We start from the raw sequence: 10,641 nt of genomic DNA, 5'->3' as shown, positions 1-10,641 counted from the left end.
GTTATACTGCGAGCTGATGATCGGGCTTCATAATTGTGCGGGGGATCCCATTGTTGAATTTGAATTGATCAGCGTGTCGCTGTACATGATACACTATATCGAAAGCATTATTGCTGGTTGAATATTGTTGAATGGTTGTCTGCGAATAGCTGCATAAATTGCGAAAAGGTGCGACCCTAATTTTTCGGCTTTATTGCAAATACCGATGCTGGAATTGTACTTATGTCACATAGAACTCGGACACCATCGATGAAATTCACATAAAATCATGCGTAGTTGATAAATTACTTAGCGACATCTCGACTCATGGGGAATCAACATTTAGTGTGTTACACGAGAATTCATATTCTCAAAAACTGGTATGGAAAAATGCGGAGACAATAAGAAAATCTCGACTCACGCGGATTAGTAATTTTTAAAAATTAAAATATAGTGTATTATTGGAACTACGTCAATTTTTCGTAAAGATTAATACCTAAAAATAATTCACTTAACGGTATCTGGACTCGTGTTGTTATTTATTTCTCGGAAGCAAGTTATTATCAATACATATTGCTAAATACACATGGAGAATTGGTATTGAAATTCACAAAACAGCTATTTCTCGGAAGCAATTATAACAACGAGAAAATCGGGCTTCATAATTGTGCGGGGGATCCCATTGTTGAATTTGAATTGATCAGCGTGTCGCTGTACATGATGCACTATATCGAAAGCATTATTGCTGGTTGAATATTGTCGAATGGTTGTCTATAATGTTAGTTGCATACAAGAATCTCGGAGATCTAAGCTCGAGATTTACGTACTCATGCTTGATTTGTTTCCATAGCCTCGACCTTGGGAATCGCTTGTATGCGGCCAAAGAAAATAAGTCGTGAAATGTGGAAACTGTAGAAACCGTTAGGAATCGCGTACCTGCCGCGAAAAGTTTGTTTAATTGTAACGCCGAGCATTGTGCGCCTACGGCTAGTCCGTTGGCGTTTAGCGCTGATTAAATTATCCTTATACTCGACATGCAAAGTAAATTTGCAGGTATTGGAATGAATTCAGTTGTAGTGTGCGCTCATATTAGGTCATGAAATGCGGAGACCTCGGCAATCGAAACCGCGATCTGTCTGCGCTCAAAATCGCATTTTATATGAATTAATTAATTAGTGATGATGTGTAGAATTTTGATATATCATCATAGAACCCCGCGCCTAGTTCAACGTTGATGAGTGTTATCTGTGAATATCTGGCAAATATAGTATTCCATTGACATCATAGTTTTCGAAATTTATGTGTAATCTGAATGTTATTTATATCCAAAAAAGTAAGTTATTATATTAATATTTTCAAGTCGCAGCGCTTAAAATCGCATTTTATATTAATTAATTAGTGATGATACATTTCAAGTTATTCAATACATATTGCTAAATATACATGGAAAACCGGTATTGAAATTCACAAAACAATGAAATTTGCTCATAAATACACACGATGTGGCAGTGGCAGGTGACGTGGCAATGGGCATCCTGTAGGCGTGACAATGGGCGTCATATAGGCGTGGCAATTAAGGCGACGTGGCCTTCTGTGATTGGACGGCGTATAACGATACCAACTACACTACTCCTGTTCAGTCATCTTGATATATTTCCTGATCATCTTGTTGATTACCTCTAAATATATGGTGCTGTTGCTGTATTTTGATTTAAAAGAGTCTTGTGTGTGTAATAAAACAAGTAAATTGAATATCTAAACTTTATAGTATGACTCAGCCGATTTTCTATCTAGCTATTACAGCGAAAGTGGGAGATTTTGGGTAAAATAGCCAAATGGGTAATCTCCAAAACAGGAGCCAATTTAAAAAAAAAACAAGGTCATATTCGGAATCCGTGCCCTTCAGAACCCCCAAAACCACTCTTACTTTGTCTGCCTAAAAATATATGTTGTCCGGTGATTCATCACAAATCTGATTATCAGTTTTGGTTCATATAGCTTGCGATCATAGCCACAGGTGTCGTCGGAATCTTTACGCGTTATTATTACATTCATCACCATATTTGTGGAAAGATATTTTTGGCACTCGTTTATAGAAAATGCATGGCGCGGATTTTCAAGACACGATTATATAAGGTTACGTCCGATGATTACTCAGGGTGTCCCGAGTTTTCAATTAGGCTGTGTTATCTATTACATCATAATGCGAAAACTCGGTTTAGGCCAATGTTGCCAATTGGCGCATTTGGGAGCCAAATTTCACGAATTTGGCTCTTTTAAAGGTCGGTTAGCTACGAAAAATTACGTTTCGCGAGTTGGCTCCAATTTGGCGCATTTCACTATAACATTACTTAACAATTAAAACTGATGTTAAGTCGGATCGCTCTCCTTTAGTTCTCGTTCTAACCTTGATTTGCAGGCCTATGTCATCCAGGGTTGTAACCAAGTCACATGGTTCCGAGTCACGAGTCAATCTGACTTTTGTGGTTTTGACTTGAGTCGAGTCGAGTCATTTTCAATTCATCACCGACTCGAGTCCGAGTCCAAGTCACCGTTTTAAGGGCCAAGTCCGAGTCATAGTGTTATGACTCGAGTCGAGTCCAAGTCACAGTATTGAAGTCATGTTCAACTTATGTTTTCAATCCTGCTTGGGTGATATCGAATTCCTTGCTTGCCAAACATGCTTATTTTGTCCCTATCATAGTCTTGGCACAAGTTTATTTAGTTAGGCAGATAACAGGCAGTTCCTGGCCTCATATACCGATGCTACAGATAGACGAGACAGGCCGCCAATACGATAACGTTACTAATCTTAGAACTTTAAATCAAATATCTGTCTTGTCAGTCTGATATTTCACAAATAAATGCATTCAGTTTTTATTACGAGCACATCGACGACCGCTCACAAATAGCTTATAGAGAATAAACGAATTCACGTCTACATACTATCTGATAGAGAACCTACGAATTCACGTCTAGCTGGATACAAGCTGGTAAAGAATCAACAGATAAACGCTTATGTAGAGGTACAGTTTTGCTTTCACATCATATCAGGTGGTTGACCAGAAAAAAGGTCAACTTTCCTGCTCAGCTGCCGAAATAGTCGCCGGAGCGTTACTTTAGTGCTGATTTACTGTTGTCTTAGTCGAATTTGCCCTACATTTACCAAAAAAATTCCCAAAAATGAAGACAGAATCTCAAAAAAGAGGCTACTTTTTGAAATTGTTAGATTATCTAAAAGAACTTGAATTTGGCTTAATTCCAACCAGTAGAAAGCAATGCTAAGAGAAAATATTTTGGATTAATTACAAATAGAGACTTTCGAAGTATACCGTCTACCTCATGACATTGTTAGATTGTGTAAAAATATGATTCATAGAAAATTTGGCTCAATTCCAACTAGAAGAAGCGGAGTTATTAGAGTGGAATATTTTGGATATGAAAAAATAGTCGACTTTATGTAATTATATTATATGAAATCATTTCTCACTAAAAATACTCCATGTATTTTCAAATCCAAAATTTTCTCCTCTCATTTCATTGATTCCATTTTTTCAAATTAGGCCAGATTCAGTGTTCTTTTTATGCATCGTAGCAATTTTATCAAGTAGCCACCCAGTAGAATAAAAAAGAAGGTATTTTTGATCGGCCCTATTGTACAAACATCACACAACATTAGCAATTCATTATTATCACGTGCACAATGCACATACCTAACAAAACGTCAAACGGACGGAGGGTATTGTGTGTTTTCACAGACAGCAGATCAAATCAATGAGTTACACTTGAAAAATACTAAAGTGGAAAGGAGATTCTCATATATGTTGAGGCGGCATGGCCTTAGAATAATCCACATCCACTTCATGGATACACGTTCCTCTGGCGCATTAGATGCGGGAATTGAAAAGCAATTTTGAACCACACTGAAGAGCATTAGATACTCATCCATTCTAGTCGGCCAAAAATGCAAAGAATCATCGCCTTCATATCTACACATGAGCTTATCAGTCTCTTCCAAGTAGGCTACTTGACCATTTGAGTCATTTCTTTGGCGCTAATTGGACTTTGCTTCGATTGTTTGCTTGTATAATTGAAATGTCTTGAGTACTTTGATGGCGGAGGATCTATTACCTCTTCATCACTGGATGATTTTGTACAATGCATTGCTCTTTGCTACTATGTACCATTGTCTTTTGCTTTTACGGCGGCGCATATCTGATATCAGACGAGTGCAACGAAAGCAGTGGTGACAAATAGCGATGTCGACAGAATTCGTCACATGCGTTGATCTAACCATTGTGATTCGCAACTTTCTTCACCTTCAAGTCATATAAAATAAGCCGAGTCAATGACTTGAGTCGAGTCATGCGAAATGACTCGAGTACAAGTCGAGTCAATCAAAATATTGACTCGAGTCGAGTCGAGTCATTTTCCCATTTCAAGAAAATGACTCGAGTCAAGTCGAGTCACAAAAAAATCGTGACTCGAGTCTGACTCGAGTCGAGTCATGACTCGAGTCATTACAACCCTGATGTCATCATTGAGCGGCTTATTACCATCGCAGTGCTTCTACCGTGCTCCATATTCTAGATCAGGGGTCACCAACGCGGGCCGCAGGTAGTCCGCAAGGATTAGATGACTCGCCCGCGGACATGTTCTAAAAATAGATGGAGTAACAGCTCTTACCAGTGAGCTTTTATATAATGAGATTGATTTATTTAGCTGTTTTTGAGTAAATCACACGAACATGTGCATTAGGGATGTTAAAAAAAAACTTGTTTCCTGAATCTTGCTGGCTAGGTGATTAAATCGTTAGGTTGCCTTAAAAAAACGACGCATACCAGATCTGAATTCATTCCAATCGCTAATCACGGATTTCTTACAGTTTGAAAATTTTGAGTTTACTAAAAAATGCAAAAAAAAAATTTCAAATTTTTCTGTCAACCCCATGAAATTGTTGAGCTGTCTTCAAACACAATGCAAAATAAATTTGACTCAGTTGTAATCCGTAGAAGCGGAGTTATTTGAGTTTTTCTTTGATAATATCTGGGATTATCCTTGATCGGTGGATAATCCAAGAATTATCATCGCAAAGCTCAAATACAGGTCTCCAAAAAAATACATAAAAAACAGACGGCAATGGTGGTGGTACAGAAAATATGCATGGTTCATGCATATTTTCTGTACCACCATCATTGCCGTCTGTTTTTTATGTATATTGGTTGGAGATGAAAATAAAGACTCTCTCTCTCTCTCTCTCTGTGTGTGTGAACCTTAGTTACTCCCACCATTTACCTGCTTCAATATCTTATTGTTTTTTGGCTGTAACTCGTTTTGCGCTCACAATAGAGAAAACTTTCTTCTTAAGACGGATAGAAACATGTTTTGACAGCTTTGTGCTTTATATAATGACTCTGCGAGCAGTGGTTGTCGAGATGTGCAATTTTACCCCTCGTGCGCAGAAATTGAGGGGTTGTGGGCTGGAAAATAGGGGCAATTCCCTAAAGTCAATTTTTATCGAAGTTTCAGGTCATTTGTCGGGATTTAAGGACCCCCCCTTTTCGTTAAAAAAGTTATTTTCACTCCACCCTAATGTAAAAATGCACGGCTATTGACAACGTATCACTTTTGTGTTTTTTCAAGTGTAATTTATAAGCATATTGCTTGAAATCGACAATCGTTTCAAGCAAGGAATGTCACCAACCACTTTTCTGCAGCTGGCAACGGTATCCGTCACGCCAGTGATTCTTGATTGGTCGCGAAGGGAATCGATTTTGGCCGCTACCGCACCCGACCCGACCTATCGCTTACATGCTGTACGTGATATTTACATAATTTATTTTCAGTCGCGCAATGGGGCAATGATCGATCTTCTGCGGTTGATTTGATCGTTTCCAAGTCCACTGTGTTCGGTACCATATCCAATAAGTACGATGATACGGTCTGATGATGATGAAAAATGTGCCCACCCCTGTATCATTCAAGTCTGTTTGTCGTCACATTAAAGTCGGTCTGACACTAGATTTGTCTTCAATGGTCGCGGTAAAACGGTAAAGATTGTCCGTTGCTCCAGATATAATGGATTCGCTTGCATATGAGACGAAACTAAAAGAATATCTCCTTCCGAGAGATGAACACGATTCCAAAGTCGCATTTCGACACTTGGCTCATTATTTTCCTTGGCTAGTCTTATTAGATATGTGCGACTCAAGCTGCGGGTGCTAGACTATTCGGCGCTGGTCACTTCGGCGCCTTGACAGGGGACATATCAATGTCGAACGCTTTGGCCAGCATGCACCCAGTTATTTTGTTTCAAGGTTTTATCGCCGCCAATCATTTTGGCAACGCAAACACCGCATGGGAGTCGCATGGTCGCATGTTGCCGGTTCACTAGTTGCGCTTCCGTAGGCTGCATAGTGCACACTGTACACTGTACACTGTACAGCAGGGGTTCTCAACCTGGGGGGCGCGCCCCCCTTGGGGGGCGTGAAACATCTTAAGGGGGCGCGAAGAAGCAGTCACCTGAAAAAACTTTTCGCGCCCCGCGCGATTTACCTCCAATACATGCGTGTTTCTCTCTATATAGACCCAATTTCATATATTTTTATTCTCTCATCAACATTCATAACCGTCCATACCATCAAACAATCTGTTGGGGTTGCTAGCATCCCAGTTGGATTTTGTGATATGAAGATAAGGGGGGCGCGAAATTCTTCACAATCAACGAGGGGGACGTGTCTGAAAAAAGGTTGAGAATCACTGCTGTACAGTGAATAACACTCCTAGACTAATGCATCTAAACGGTTTCATACGATATTCGGCTGACGTTATTTCATAACTGCTAATACGGTGGACTCATTTCTGTACATTATGCATAGTTTTTAAAAACAATTTCTATAGACATATAAAATTATTTATTGAAGGATTCCACTTTATAATCAAGACATCAGGATCCGAGAAGTCTCGCGAAGCGCGGAAAAAACTTTCAGGTAAATAAAATCTGACCTAAAAGACCATATTTTATGATGATTTACGAAATGGTTTTGGATCGCCTATATGAGCTTTGTATATTTTGAAAACTTCTGATTCACTTTTTGCTAAAACATGGTCTCAATATGTCGTTCGAGTGAAATTATTTGGCGTGCCATGAAAAATCATCCCGCGTGCCACAAATGGCACGCCTGCCGGGATTTGCCGACCCCTGATGTAGAATGAAACGGCAGGCTGCCTATAAAAGGTGGAATTGTCATCATCGCGAAATAAAAGTCTTGCGTAATCCGTAATGTAGGCCTGCATTGTACTGTACAAACAGCTATGAAACGGATTATAGAATATTGATAGATATATTGCTCTGCTAATATAAACCGAGCGAGATAGTGTAATGGTGATGCGTCCGGCTTCTTGATCGGTAGGTCGAGGGTTCGATCCCCTGCCGGGTCAGACCAAAGACTCGAAAACTGGTATCCGCAGCTATCCTGCTAGGCGCTCAGCATCCACGGATATCGTGGAGGAGAAAAAACGTGGGGCTGCTGACTAGATGACCTTACGGTCGTATCGCACCTCCGTCGTCAAAAACGAATACCCCCTTCTCTCTTTCTCTCTCTCTCTCTCTCTCTGTAATGGTGGGCACATTGTTCGTTGATTGTTTGATTGTTTAGTGAAGCCATTACCAAGGAGACAATCGTCAGGGTCATTATAGGAATGTTACGCACTGTACGCAAATTTTTATGAATAACTATTCTATCTATAGTTTGTTGCGGTTTGGTAAATCTGGAGAATAAAATAAAATTTACCCGCTACGATAAGCCGGTTTTCTGGGTTGTTAAATACTGATGAACACGATAATCCAGTGCTCTTCAACCTTTTTCATCGTGGTACATCCTTTTGACGTTTACTCGAAATTCGTACAGCCCTGACCAGATAACTCACTGATTCCGCACAGTAAGCCTAATCCAAGGGGGTTCAACCTCCTTGTTATTCATGGCCGTGCTTCGATTCCATATATAGCATAAGGCCGAATTTCGGCAGAGACTCGTCATGACCAATCTGGACGTCATATACTCATGGCTACCGGGAACTTCGCACCGTGAAGACTTTTGTGGTGTTCTGTGCTATCACTGATTTCTTAAGATAAGCCTATATACCTTTCCTATAAAAGTTTGTAGCTGTAGCACCAGAAGGCCTCTGCTGGCTTACTATCTATGCACTATAATCACGAGTATACGTGACAGGAAAAGTGATGTGGATACCCTCTCTAGTCGCGCGAAGCGCGAAAAAGTTTTACACAAGGAAAATTTATTTCCTCGATAATATTGGTTGTTTCATATATTCATGCCAAATATTTATCCATTCTTAGCCCACGTGATCAGAATAAACGACTGAGCTTACTGTAGAAGTACGAGTCTTCGATGGGCACAAAATGAATGATGATGCATCTTGCGGTTTTTATAAATGACTTTGTTGCATGTTATTATTTGTGACCTCCCACCAGGATTGTAGGCATAGTCGAAATATATATTATATTGGAATCGGCCAAATGTAAAAGAAAAACCTTCATTCGTGAGACGCACACGATTCCAGCTTGGTGTTTCTTTATGGGTTGCATCATTTTTACGGGGGCACTCATATTACACTATTATATTAATAACGAAAAATCTTAGTCACCTCGAATCGTACCAAGCGTGAATAAAATTTTCAAGTTTAAAGTCTCTCAAAGATTTGGGAACCAACTCGCCAACACACGCTAATTTAATTATGTGTAGTGAGCCGTATAATTATTGTTTATCGCCGTATGCCTGCAGGTTGTCCTCCTCTGTCATGTTAAAATAAGGATGAACAATAGGGTTGTTAAAAAATAACCTTTTATTACGGATTCCAGCCATTCACTGATTAAATTGTTAGGTTACCCTAAAAAACGGTGCACACCAAATTTGGTTTAATTTTTATAAGTATAAGCCGCCGTAAAGTCAATTTAAATTTTCAATTTATTAGGAAATATTTGAATAGCTTCTTGGAGTTACAGAGCTTCAATATAATATTGAAGATTATATTCATATTGAAATGAACCCGAATACTTGATATACGATGTTCTTTTGAATTCTCTACTAGTTGCTGACGATTACCCCTGACCAGTGTCAGCCGAAAATATTCGGGTTCATTTCAATATGAATAGACTATTCAATAGGAAATGTTTAAAAAAAAATATTCACATTTTTGTTTCAGCCCCATGAAATTGTTGAGTTGTCTTCAAAAACGATGCAAAACAAATTTGAATCAATTCCAGTTACAGTATAGAAGCGGAGTTATTTGAGTTTTTGGTTGATAATAATTCTTGGAATATTCTAGATTGGACTGATTGACTGGAATCCGAAAAATAAGGCTGCAACGTATTTGGAATGCTAAATACTAATCAGGGCTCGAGGTTACCGGACAACCCTTTAGCATAGTGGTCCTCAAACGCGACCACACCAAGACACCCTGGCTACGCCATTGCAATAATATATAGCCTACTTTGCTATTTATAAGCATCTCGCAGAAAGTACCAATTCAATATTTTTGATCTCTCGCGGTGGTTTCCTCAAGAATCATTAGAGACAGATATCGCAAGAGGAACACATGTCAACTCCACCCTGTTCTACTCCGAAAGGAACCAATAAGTCCATTACCAACGTTTAAATGAGGAGAAACATATGCTTATGATATCACAAAAGGAATGAAAGTTACAAGCTTACCCGTACAGCCTATATGAACATTTTGTACGATATTGCACACCCGGTCAACATGTTTTGAAGCATAAACTTGCTCATTTATGGTGATAGCTCTATAATCGACTTTTTCGATGATCCAACTTTATGATTTTTGACGATTCACCGTTCCGCAACACTTGTTGTGAAGTTGCGTTACTAAACTATTCGCTCGTTTTTATTTATCATGCTCTATTGATGTTGCTTCGTAAACTACATGAATGGTCATTTCTGGAGCTTGATTCATAAACGCGCAGAGTGGCCGATCTCATTCAAGACGGAATCTGATACTTCAACGAGAAAGTCGACTATATATCTTATAAGATCAAGCGGCATTGCAATCCATGTATAATTCGAAACTGAAATGACAACATCAAGATTTCGACATCATGAATATACGCACTTTCTTAGTGGCAATACTTACACTACCACGAGAAAATTGGTCGATTTGTAAGTTGACAATTAGTTGCAAATGCCGAATGGAACGCATTCGTTTTATATAGATACGAATCTATTACAGGCCCATCGGAAAATAACATTACATTGGATGGTCACCGTTACACCAGAATCGACTCTCCCAATTCTGCTCCATTGGCCACTCAAGACTGCGATGATAACTATGACGGACGATTGGTTATAATAAAGACTGACGAAGTGTCAAAGGCAGTGGATGAAATTATCATGTGCGAATATATAAACAGCTACTTTAGGCACCTTATGGCTATTATTTCATAATATTCACTGATATATGTTATTTGATTATGTGCATTACCAGTAGTTCTTACATGCAGTATGCAAATTTTTGCATTGCTCAGAAATTATTCGTTTATTTTTTCTGAGCGTAAAATATGTTGTTACAGCATATGTGACCGGAAAATTCTAACTCCCCAGTCATCATTTATGGTAGTCAGCCGTAGTT

The 10,641-nt window shown here is 39.0% G+C and overlaps 3 protein-coding genes across 5 annotated transcripts in view; 2 read left to right on the top strand and 1 right to left on the bottom strand.

Annotated features, from left to right (window-relative positions):
- The window catches only part of LOC145441419 (receptor-type tyrosine-protein phosphatase epsilon-like), a 251,311-nt gene that overhangs the window by 100,747 nt on the left and 139,923 nt on the right, over window positions 1-10,641 (top strand). The window lies entirely within an intron of this gene.
- Window positions 1-10,641, bottom strand: part of LOC145441421 (uncharacterized) — a 92,472-nt gene that overhangs the window by 25,923 nt on the left and 55,908 nt on the right. The gene's annotated exons all lie outside the window — the stretch shown is intronic.
- LOC145441422 (receptor-type tyrosine-protein phosphatase alpha-like) overlaps window positions 1-10,641 on the top strand; it is a 131,428-nt gene that overhangs the window by 94,901 nt on the left and 25,886 nt on the right. The gene's annotated exons all lie outside the window — the stretch shown is intronic.

This window comes from Botryllus schlosseri, chromosome 6 (assembly GCF_051294905.1).
Source record: "Botryllus schlosseri isolate E-star chromosome 6, Bs_hap1, whole genome shotgun sequence".
In the NCBI taxonomy this organism is placed as follows: Eukaryota; Metazoa; Chordata; class Ascidiacea; order Stolidobranchia; family Styelidae; genus Botryllus; species Botryllus schlosseri.
This window is presented reverse-complemented; position numbering and strand designations above follow the sequence as displayed.